Source organism: Mobula birostris, chromosome 8 (genome assembly GCF_030028105.1).
Source record: "Mobula birostris isolate sMobBir1 chromosome 8, sMobBir1.hap1, whole genome shotgun sequence".
NCBI classification, from domain to species: domain Eukaryota; kingdom Metazoa; phylum Chordata; class Chondrichthyes; order Myliobatiformes; family Myliobatidae; genus Mobula; species Mobula birostris.
The window spans coordinates 130,285,787-130,296,194 of NC_092377.1; the positions used below are offsets into that span (position 1 = coordinate 130,285,787).

Consider the following 10,408-nt stretch of genomic DNA (forward strand, 5'->3'; position numbering starts at 1 on the left):
AAGGGAGCGAGAAGCGAGGTCTCAGCTGGTTTAAGGGGGCGAGGAACATCAAGTAATAAACTGCTTGACCAATAATTGACTTCTGAAATGACACGGGACCGGATTATTGGAAATTGATCTCAGAAGCCATACTGGGTATTCGAATGTACTGAATGAATACCTTGGAGGACCAGGAGCCATAATAAGTAACGTTATCCCAAGTAGCCACAAACACCCAGCGGGCTTGAAATTCGAGTCCGGGTGAGTACTTGCGGACGTCCGCCGTGGCCCGTTGCAGTAACGCTTCCTCGGTACTCTCGCGATAGTAGATGTTACCTCGCAGGGTATTGTCTATATCTGCCCAGAACGGGGCAATGAAGGCGCGCCCATCCGATAGTGGGAATGTGGTAGAGGTGTACTGGCTCACGGGCACGACAAAGGAGATGACACCGTTGTTGTTGACCTGTGGGGTTTAGCATTAGTAGCGTTAATCGGTGCAGCAGACCCCACGCCTTACCACAGAGGGTAAGAACGGTTCCAGGGCCGACAGTTCATTCAATTCCCCGCAAACACAGACATTCCTCGACCCGCTGAGGTCCTCCGGATTGTTTGTTGCTCCAGATTCCACCCCCATTTTCTCTCTCTTGTCTCTTTTCAGAGTCACTTTGTAACAGAATCGAGCTATTCGCACCATCAAGCCTCCCCCGCCGTTCCATCGTGGCTGATTTATTATCCTCGTCAACCCCACTGACTGAACAAGAACCTATCAGCCTCCGTTTTAAATATACCAAAATGACTTAGCCTCCTCAGCTGTTTGTGGCGCGATTTCCACTGATTCACAGCCCTCTGGCTTAAAAAAATTCCTAAATTATGTTTTCAATGGACGTCCCTCAATTCTGATGCTGTGTCCTCTGTTGTTAGACTCCCCCATTATAGGAAACAGCCTCTCTACGTTCCACTCTCTTTAGGCTTTTCACTTTCCAATAGGTTTCAATGAGACCCCCTCTCATTTTTCTGAACTGCAGCGAGTACAGAGGCAGAGCCATCAAACGTTCCTCATACGTTAACCCTTTCACACCCAGCATCATTCTCGTGAACCTCCTCGGGCCCTCTCCGATACCAGCGTATCTTTTCTTAGATAAGGGGCCAAAAACTGCTCACAATGCTCCAAGTGCAGTCTGAAAAATGTCTTATAAAGCCTCAGTATTAAACACTTACTCTTATATTCTCGTCCTCCCGAAATGAATGCTAATATTGCATTTGCCTTCTTCACCACTGACTCAATTTACAAGTTAGCTTTTAGGGAATGCTGCACAAGGACTCCCAGGTATCTTTGCAGTTCTGATTTCTGATTTTTCTCCCCATTTAGAAAATAGTCTACGTTTTTATTCCTTCTACCAAAGAGTATGACCATGCACTTCCCAATACGATATTGCAACTGTCTTTTCTTCGTCCATTCTCCAATATTATATAAATCCTTCTGCAGACTCCCTGCTTTCTCAACACCACGGACCCCTCCACCTATCCTTGTATCATCCTCAGTTTTGGCTACAAAGCCGTCAATTCCATTATCTTAACCATTGACAGATATCATGAAAAGAAGCAATCCCAACACCAACCCTGTGGCGGTGCTGAACTAATTAAATTGGCATCTCAATGCCTAACTAAAGTAATCCTGCCTGCCAAGACAATACCCATATCTTTCCATTCTCTGCACATTTGTCTACCTATCGAGGAGCCACTTTAAATGCCTTTACATATTTGCCTCCACCACCATTCCTGGCAACACATTCCATCCACTCACTACTCTGTGTGTAAAACATTTGACCCCACATCTCCCATGAAACTACCCCTTCTCACTTTAGAAGCAGGCCCTCTACCCTGGGGAATAGACACTGTCTGGTCGACTCCATCTATGCCTCACCAGGGAGAAGCCGCCTCATCCCAAAACACACCAGTGCACTTACATACAAGGAGTTGTAGGATCTTTCAAAGAATGGGAACGATGTTGAAATGGTTATGCTTGGGGAGCTTCCATCATCGCTGACCGGAGTGGTGATATCGCCACTACTGTGACCAAATGGGTAGAACAAATCGCCTGTAAAACCACAGCAACATTGAGTTCACCATTGCAGAAATAGGCACCGTTACAATTATTCTTGAATATGACATGAGAATCAGCCAGTGTAATCAAAGACCCCAGCCACCCCAGATGTTCTCTGGTCTCCCCACTCCCATTGGGAAGAAGACATGAGTACCTGAAAACATGTACCACCTGGCTCAACGACAGCTTCTGCTCCACTGTTATGAAACCATTAAATGGTTCCTTAGTGCAATAAAAAGGACTCTCAGCCTCACAATCTCTTCTCCTCATGGCCTTTGCACCTTATTGTCTGCACTGTGCTTTCTCTGTCGCTGTTACACTTTGTTCTGCATTCAGTGACCACTTTACTTCGTTCTACCTCAAGGCACTGTTTAATGTGAAGACCAGCTAGCTGAGATTCTCCCTGACATCTTCAGCATCTCCCTGAGCAGCGCCGTCGTTCCTACGTGCTTCAAGGCCGCCACAATCGTCCGCGCGCCGAAGAAGCCTTCAGTGTCCTGTCTCAACAACTACCGTCCCGTCGCACTCACATCCATCATCATGAAGTTTTTCGAGAGGCTCGTCATGAGGCACATCAAGACCCTGCTGCCCCCCTCACTGCCCCCCACTGCAGATCGCGTACCGTCCTAACCGTTCAACAGACGACGCCATTGCCATCACCTTCCACCTGGCCCTAACCCACCTGGACAGAAAACACACGTACGTTCGAATGCTGTTCATAGACTTCAGTTCAGCATTCAACACAATCATTCCTCAGAATCTGTTTGGAACGCTGAGCCTACTGGGCCTGGACACCTCCCTCTGCAACTGGATCCTAGACTTCCTGACTGGGAGACCTCAGTCAGTCCGATCGGAAGCAGCATCTCCAACTCCATCACACTGAGCACGGGGGCCTCCCAGGGCTGTGTGCTCAGTCCACTGCTGTTCACTCTGCTGACCCACGACTGTGCTGCAACACACAGCTCGAACCACATCATCAAGTTCACCGATGACACGACCGTGGTGTGTCTCATCAGCAAGAACGATGAGTCAGCATACAGAGAGGAGGTGCAGACGGACTGGTGCAGAGCCAACAACCTGTCTCTGAATGTGAACGAAACAAAAGAGATGGTTGTTGACTTCAGGAGGACACAGAACGACCACTCTCCGCTGAACATTGACGACTCCTCCGTAGAGATCGTTAAGAGCACCAGATTTCTTGGTGTTCACCTGGCGGAGAATCTCACCTGGTCCCTCAACACCAGCTCCATAGCAAAGAAAGCCCAGCGGCGTCTCTACTTTCTGCGAAGGCTGAGAAATGTCCATCTCCCACCCCCATCCTCACCACATTCTACAGGGGTTGTATCGAGAGCATCCTGAGCAGCTGCATCACTGCCTGGTTCGGAAATTGCACCATCTCGGATCGCAAGACCCTGCAGCGGATAGTGAGGTCAGCTGAGAAGATCATCGGGGTCTCTCTTCCCGCCATTACAGTCATTTACACCACACACTGCATCCGTAAAGCAAACAGCATTATGAAGGAAACCACGTACCCCTCATACAAACTATTCTCCCTCCTGCCATCTGGCAAAAGGCACCAAAGTAATCGTGCTCTCACGACCAGACTATGTAACAGTTTCTTCCCCCAAGTCATCAGACTCCTCAATAACCAGAGCCTGGACTGACACCAACCAACTGCCCTCTACTGTGCCTATTGTCTTGTTTATTATTTATTGTAATGCCTGCACTGTTTTGTGCACTTTATGCAGTCCTAGTCTAGTAGTCCAGTACTCTGTAGTCTAGTGGAGTTTTATGTTGTTTTACGTAGTTCGGTGTAGTTTTTGTATTGTTCATGTAGAACCATGGTCCTGAAAAACGTCTCGTTTTTACTGTGTACTGTACCAGCAGTTATGGTCGAAATTACAATAAAAAGTGACTTGACTTAACTTGACTAATGATCTAATCTGTGTGGACTTTACGCAAGATATATCTCGATACATGTGACAAGAATATTCCAATTCCAGTTCGTCTGGTAGCTCATTCCATATACTCACACCCTCTCTGTGAAAAACATTACCTTTAAGTTTCACCCTCTCTTTTTCAACCACTGCCCTCTAGTTTTGTACTCCTCTACCCTGAGGTAAACAACTGTGAGTGCTATCTATAAACCCGGTAATGCGTATTGGTTAATTAATGTCACATGTGACCTGATATAATTAAAAAAAACTTTGTTTTGCATGCCATCCATACAGATCATTTCATTGCAATGGTGCATTGAGGGAAAAACGAATAAAGTCTTACACTTACGAAGAAATTGCTGTGCTGGTCAACAATAAGATGCAAGATCATAACGAGATAGATTGTGAGGTTAAGAGTCCATCTTATCATATGAGGGAACTATTTAATAGTCTTATCACCATGGGGTAGAAGCTGTCCTTGAGCCTGGTGGTACATGCTTTCAGGCTTTTGTGCCTTTGGCCCAATGAGAGAGGAGAGAAGAAAGAATGTCGAGGATGGCTGGTATCTTTGATTGTAGAATGCAGAACAGTACATCACAGCAAAGGCCCTTCATCCCATGATGTTGTGTGACCTGTATAAACCCACTCCACATTCAACCGATCCCTTCCTTCCTATAGAGCCCACAACCCGGCAGTTTTCTATCATTCATGTGCCTATCTAAGATTTTCTTAAATGTCTCCAATGCACCTGCCTCTACCACCACCCCAGGCACTGCAGTCCACACACCCACTACTTTGTGTAAAATACCTACCACCGATATCCTGCCAAACTTTCCAACACTGACCTTCAACCTGTACAAGAAACCTTACCCCGTACATCCCCACTTATTTATTGGCCTCTGGTGACCTGGGGAAAAACATGTTGGCTCTACATTCGATCCATGCCTCTCCTAATTTTATACACCTCTATCAAGTGCCTCTTAACTTTTGTCACTTCATAAAGAAAAGACCCATCTTATTCAATGCAATGCACTCAAAATGTGTAGGAACTCAACAGGCCAGGCAGCGTCTATGGAAAACAGTCACCAGTCGACGCTCTGGGCCGAGACCCTTCAACAGGACTGGAAAAAGAGACGAGAAGTCAGAATAAGAAGGCTGGGAAGGGTGGTGAGTGGAGAGTACAAGGTAGTAGGTGATATGTGAAACCAGGAGATGGAGAGCGGGTGAAGTAAAGATCTGGGAAGTTGTTTCGTGAAAGAGAAAAAGGACCGGAGGTGGGAGAATCTGATAAGATTGGGTAAAAGACCATGCCAGAAAGGGAACCAGGACAAGCTCCAGAGGGAGGCGATGGGTTCGTGCCATCAGGTTGGAAGCTACCCTGATGAAATATAAGGTCTTGCTCCTCCAGTCTGAGTGTGGCCTCATTGCGGTAGGAGAGGAGGCCATGGACTGACACGTTGGAATGGGATTGGGAAGTAGAATTGAAATGGCTGGCTACCGGACAATCCTGCTCATTCTGATGGATAGAGTGTAGGTACTTAGTGAAGTGATCTCCAGATATGTGTCAGGTCTCACCAATAACTCAAGAGGCCACGATGGGAGCACCGAATACAGTGGATCACTACAGCAGATTCACAGGTGAAGTGTCGCCTCACCTGGAAGGACTGTTTGGGGCCCTGAATGGTCGTGAGGAAGGTGGTATAGGACTAGGTGTGGCACTTGTGCCTTTGCAAGGATACGTTCCAGGAGGGAGATCGATGGGGAGGGACAAGTGGACAAGGGAGTCATGTAGGAAAGCGGAAAGTGCAGGGGAGGGGAAAGGTGTGCTGGTGGTGGGACTCCATTGGAGATGGCGGAAGTTACAGAGAATTGTGTGCCGCATGCGGAGACTGATGGGGTGGTAGGTGAGGACAAGATCCCTTTCACTGGTGTGGCATTTGGAGAATGGGGTACGTTTGCAGATGTACGTGAAATGGAAGAGATGCGGGTGAGGGCAGTCTTGGTGGTGGAGGAAAGAAAGACTCTTTCTTTGAAGAAGGAGGACATCTCATTAGTTCTGGAATGAAAAGCCTCTTCCTGAGAACAGATGCAGCGGAGACAGAGGACGACAAGTGACAGGGTGGGAAGAGGCATAGGCCAGGTAGCTGTGAGAGTCAGGAGTGTATAAAAGATAGCAATAAATAGACAGTCTCCAGAGATAGAGACAGAGAGATCGAGAAAGGGGAGGGAGATGTCTGAAATGGACCAGGTAGATTTGAGAGCAGGGTGGGAGCTGATGAAGTCGACGGGCTGAGCATTGATGCAGGAGGCAGCATCAATGCAGTTGTCGATGTAGGGTAGGAAGAGTTCGGGAGTGATACTAGTGTAGGCTCGGAACATGGACGGTTCTACCCACCTTGTTCAACATTTCTTCACTGAGGCAGTGAGATTGTCACTCCTCAACTTCCTTTCCTCCAGGGAAAACAGTCCCTGTCTATCTATCATTTCCTTGTAACTCAAGCCTTCCAGTCCCAGGAACACCCTCGCGAGTCTTCCCTGTATCATCTGCAGTTTTATGACATCCTCTTGTAGTTGGGCGACCAGAACCTAACACAATACTTCGTGCAGTCTCCTGATGTCTTGTGCAACTGTAACATAACGTCCCAACCCCTTTTCTTATTGCTCTGACCAGAATAACAAACGTTCTTTTCACCGCCCTGTCCACCTGTGTCACTACTTTTAGGGAAGCTTTATCTATCTCTCTTTCTTTGATTCTATCTAGTATTAAATACATATCTGCCCAGAAATATCAGCACTCTTTTTCTGCATAGGGAGAGGCTCTTGGCCCATCAAATCTGTGCTGACAATTTTAGTCAAGGCATTCAGTTAAAGAGTAAGAACGTTGCGTTACAGACTTATAAAACAGTAATTAGGTCACATTTGGGGCATTGCATTTAGTTACGGTCGCCCATAAACAGGAAGGATGTAAAGGTTTTGGAGAGGGTGCAGAAGAGGTTCATCAGGATGCTACCTGGTTAGGAGGGCATGAGATATAAGGAGAGGTTGGACAAACTTGTGTTGTTCCCTCTGGAGCAGAAGAGGCTGAGGGGAGATCCGAAAGAGGTTTATAAGATAATGAGAGGCATAGATTAGAGAGATGGTATCTAATACTAGAGGATGTGTGTTTAAGTTGGCGGGGGGGGGGGGAGTTCAAAGGAGATGTGCGGGGCAAGTTTTTTTACACAGAGAGTGGTGGATACCTGTAATATGCTGCCTGAGGTGATGGTGGAGGCAGATATGATAGGGGTGTTTAAGAGACTCTTAGCTAAGCACATGAATGTGCAGGGAATGGAGGGATATCGACATTGTGTAGACAGAAGGGATTAGTTCTGTTAGTTTGGCAGAACATTGCGGGCTGAAGGGCTGTAATGTTTTGTGTTTTATGTACAGTTATCACGTGGAGTGATTTTGTGTGCTTTTAACTCTTGCCATGGTAGTTCATAGTTAGCCCGATACTATTACAGCTCAGGGTGTCGGAGTTCAGAGTTCAATTACGGCATCCTCTATAAGGAGTTTCTACGTTCTCCCTGTGTATGTGTGGGATTCCTCCAGGCTCTCCAGTTTTCTCCTACAGCCCAAAAATGAATACTGGTTAGTAGGTTAATTAGTCAATAACCTACTAACCAGCAAATTATCCAATGTTTAGACTAGGTTTGATGTTTGACTTGTAGGGCTGGAAGGACCTGTTCCTCGCTTTATCGCTAAGTAAATAAATAAATCTTATTATTGTCTTATGCACACCTGTAACATCTCGTTGAGGAGTACAGAGTATAATATGGGCAAACACGATTAGCGTGTTTGCAGCAAATATGGTTATAATTGTTGTTGCAGGTTTGTCTGGATAGTGTGTTTTGATATGGGATTCACAAAGCTGAGATCAAGGAGATAACTAGAATCAATTCTTCTTGGGTTCGATGTGGAAATTACAGCTCGTGTCACCTGCAGCCAAGCATGAAAGGGAAATGGCCTAGCATGGCAATTCAAACACTCAGCAGTGCCGGGGTCAAGGTCGCAGTCAAATTTATTATCAGGAGCACAAGTACACGTGTGCACTGGTGCAAAGTAAAACTTGCTTGCAACAGCATCACATATGCAGGGCATCAGATGGACAACATTCGCAGGGAAAACATGAATTTGTACAAAAACACAACCTTACAAAAAAAAGAACACAAAACGAAAATAAGAGTCTAATTATAGTACAAAATGCTACTCCTGTTGCTGTACTGAGGCAGTGATTAGGGTTGTTCTGGTTGGTTCAAGAAGCAAATGTTTGATGGTAAATAGCTGTTCCTGCACCTGCGAAGAAAGGAGGACTCAGCTCAATATATCAGGGGTACATCCCACTGCACCATCAGTTGTTTCCACAGGAGATATTGCATTAAAAAGGCAACGAAATGTATCAGCTATCACAGAGTGAAGCAAATTCAATGGGCTGAATGGCCTACTTCTGCTGCTATGTTTTATTAATATCCATCATTAAGTATCCTCACCATCTGGTCTAGGCCATGCCATCTACTTACAGGTCCCACTGGCAGGAGGTACAGAAGCCTGAAGTCCCACACCACCAGGTTCAGGAACAGCTCCTTCCCTTCAACCAACTATTTTGTTCTTGAACCATCCGGCACACCCCTAATCACTACCTAAGTATAATAACACTGGAACCACAAAGGGCTTCGCTGTTTTGTCCTGTTTCTGCTCTTTCTTACAACAATTGTGCATAATTTATGTTTGATTTCGTTTTTTTCTTCTTGTGAATTTTGTGTCTCTGATGCTCTGTGTCTGTGATGCTGCTACAAGTACGTTTACTATTGCATCTGTGCACACATGGACTTGTTCATCTGACAATCAACTCCAATTCAACTTTCAAAGTTCAAAGAAATTTTTTCATCAAAGTGCATTTGCTTTACCATATATTGTATAACCCCGAGATTCAATAAATCTAATAACCATAACAGAATCAATGAAGGATCGCACCCAACAGAGCGGACAATCAATATGCAAAATATAACAAACTGCGCATATACAAAAGGAAAAAACAATAATATTAACAATAAATAAATAAGCAATAAATATCGATTATATGCTGTGAAGAGTCCTTGAAAGTGAGTCCATAGGTTGTGGGAACAGTTCCGTGATGCTTTAAAATGGCAAAGTTCATCCTTCCAACCTATACACAATACGCAGGTGGTGAAGATGTCGGAGGATGAACAGGTCGATGCAGGATCGGGGCACGGAGTTGAAAAGGTGTGTAACGGAGAGCTCGGGATAACCGCTGCGCTCAGAGCGTAGGCACCCAACAAACCTCGCAAAGGAAGACACGATAATAATTTGCAACGACTTACCCAAAGAACACACTGTTAAAGCTACCTCCGATAGGAAAACTGTGATGGAGATGGAAACGCGCATTAGACATGCTGGAATTGTTTCTAAGTAGGCAGTGTCATGGAGTTCTATAGAACGATAACAAACCCCTCAGACTATCGAGTCCACGGCATCCATCAGACTCACATTGACGTCAATGCCATTTCATTACCCCTGAATCCCACCGACCCGTAGGATGGTGTCGGCTGTTCACAGTAGCAGATTAAACCTGTTCGTCTATTTTAGGTAGGTGGGCGGAAACAGCAGCTCCCGAGTCGAACACTCGAAATCTCTCCCTCTTCTTCTCCCTCCCCTCTTTCTCTCCCACTCCCTCCCCCCTGCCCCCCCCGCCCTCGCCCTCCCCCTCCCTCTTCCCCTTTCCCTCCTTCTCCTTCTTCCCCCTCTTTCCCTGTCATACGTACACACACACACACACACACACACACTGGTGAAGGTTGAGATCCAACCCGCGTCTCTAGATCTTGGAGCTAATAGAAAAGATATTCGCGTTCACTTCATGTTTAGTAACAGTGGCCTGCACAGTAATATCATATTTGGCAAATCTTCTTGTTCCAAATACTCACCGTAACATATTAGCAACAGTCTTCCTGACTGGATTCCTATGGTGAAGCTAAACAAGGAAATAGATCATAGATATATTAACTATCACTAAAACTCCACAACAATGCATAAATCTTCTACAGAAATCAATAGAGTCAGGTCTTTACTAAAGGAGGAAATAGTAACATTGTTTAAATGTCACAAGTGAAGCCCAATGAGATATTCCATGGCATGAGCTTTTGTCATGACATTGAGTGGGGTTGGTTTGACTCTGATACAGGGTTGTTTGGGAATTAGTTTGGGGATTGACACAGGGCTCGGGGACTGATACTGCCCACTTCACTCTATCAGTAGGGCTGAAAGGCCTCTTTCCGTACAATGTGATACACCCTGCCCTGTCCCTTGAAGATCTGCAATGTTTCAGTAT

At 45.8% G+C, this 10,408-nt stretch overlaps 1 long non-coding RNA gene across 1 annotated transcript; it reads right to left on the reverse strand.

Annotated features, from left to right (window-relative positions):
- Window positions 1-258: 258 nt before the first annotated feature.
- LOC140201714 (uncharacterized) lies at window positions 259-9,442 on the reverse strand. The gene is made up of 3 exons (XR_011886943.1): window positions 9,402-9,442; window positions 1,947-2,077; window positions 259-442 (listed from the first exon to the last, which is right to left on the reverse strand). It is a non-coding gene; the product is annotated as an uncharacterized lncRNA (long non-coding RNA).
- Window positions 9,443-10,408: the final 966 nt, after the last annotated feature.